The sequence below is a fragment of the Geotrypetes seraphini genome, chromosome 1 (assembly GCF_902459505.1).
Source record: "Geotrypetes seraphini chromosome 1, aGeoSer1.1, whole genome shotgun sequence".
Classification (NCBI taxonomy): Eukaryota; Metazoa; Chordata; class Amphibia; order Gymnophiona; family Dermophiidae; genus Geotrypetes; species Geotrypetes seraphini.
The window spans coordinates 145,667,127-145,669,145 of NC_047084.1; positions in this window are offsets into that span (position 1 = coordinate 145,667,127).

Consider the following 2,019-nt stretch of genomic DNA (forward strand, 5'->3'; position numbering starts at 1 on the left):
TGGAATTGTGTCCTGACGCCATGCAGCCCTAATACTAAGCACGCCGCTGTGGCCATTTTCGCAATCATTTAGAAGGAACTCCTGGCGGGGTCAAATTCAAAAGGGCACACCCCAAATCCTTAACCATGATCACCCCACATATATCTGATCAGACAGAGAACACCATATCCCAAAAGGGACCCACCAAATATGTTCAAATGTTCCTAAATCCCCACATTGGTTGTTTTTGTTTTAAGGTTTTATTTGGTTTAGCTCCTAAATACATAACTGAGCTTTTCTCTTTTGCAACCAATAGACATAAGAGAAACTCACACCGGAATTTTGTTTTTCCGCCAGTTAGAGGATGTAAACTTTAAAAACATCGTCAATATCTTTTTTCATATCAAGCAGCGTTATGGGGCAAAGAACTAGTACAGGGGTGGGCCACTCCGGTCCTCAAGGGCTGGAATCCAGTCGGGTTTTCAGGATTTCCTCCATGAATATGCATTGAAAGCAGTGCATGTAAATAGATCATGCATATTCATGAAGGAAATCTTGAAAACCTGACTGGATTCCAGCCCTCGAGGACTGGAGTTACCCACCCCTGATCTAGAATAATTGCTTCTGCTTACTGATACTTATGGGGAATTTAGGAGACATCTAAAAACATAGCTGTTTTTTTAAATATTTAGGTAGCTGATTTGTAGAATTTTATCATGTAATAATCAGATGTTTTTAATTATTGGCTTTTACCTTTTAGTTTTATTCAATTTGTTGCATTTTTAACTATTGTAAACTGCATAGAACTTTACGGCCTTGCGGTATATTAATTTCTTGGGGTTTTCAGTTCAGTTTCTATTTCTTTCCCCCTTTTACTAAACCGCGATAGCGGAGGGAGCTGCGCTGAATGCTGTGCACTGCTCCTGATGCTTTGTTCTATATGAAGAAGTCATTTACTTCCCTTCCCCTTTTACAAAAGCGTAGAAGAGGTTTCTAGCATCAACCAGTGCTGCGCTGCTCCGACGGTCATAGAGTTCCTTTGAGTGTTGGAGCAGGGCAGAGCATTCAACGTGCCGAGTGATGCTAAAAACCTCTTCCGTGCTTTTGTAAAAAGTGTGTGTGGGGGGGAGGTTAAAGTTGTTTTATGTATGGTAGCAATGGCAGGTGGGGAGCTTGAGGGAGGGGGCAGGGAGGAGAGGGGTTCAGGGGCCCCCTCCTTAATTTCTGCCCTGGGCACCAGCGTGTCTAAAACCAGCCCTGATGACCTGTTTACCATACGTTTTAATATAAAATTTACGGACATCTATAAGACATGAGTTAAATCTGTGTGTACTACATGATAGTCCTGCGGGTAAACCTGTGGTACTTTCCTGCATGGGGCCCAGTGATAAAACTAAAGCAGTGGTTCCCAAACCTGTCCCGGGGGACCCCCAGCCAGTCAGGTTTTCAAGATATCCCTAATGAATATGCATGAGAGAGATTTGCATACCTGTCACTTCCATTATATGCAAATCTCTCTCATGCATATTCATTAGGGATATCTTGAAAACCTGACTGGCTGGGGGTCCCCCAGGACAGGTTTGGGAACCACTGGACTAAAGGAAGAAGCAAAATACAGACAGTCCCCAAGTTACAGACGCCCGACTTAAGACTCATACTTAAGAACGCAGTGGCAGCTTCATTTGATTTCACTGAGCAGAGTATTTCCATTGGCCTAGACTCCTCCACTTCTCCTGTAGCAGATTTAGGAATGGTGCATGGCCACATTCAGAACAGTGTGTGGTTGTGCATGATGTACCTTAGAGGGAACACTGTGACAGTTGGCCCTTTTGTCAGCTGGGAGCAGCAAGAATCTTAAAATCTACAAGTTCTGAGTTACATACAAATCCGACTTAAGAACAACTTTAAAAACGTTACTTGTTCTGAACCCGGGAACTGCCTGTTTATGTAACACATACATACTGCGTTGTCCCTTTCCAGAGGTGTGTCTCACTTCCTCTCTGTCCTGTAAGGTGTGTCTCAGTCTTCTGTAAAGCAAGT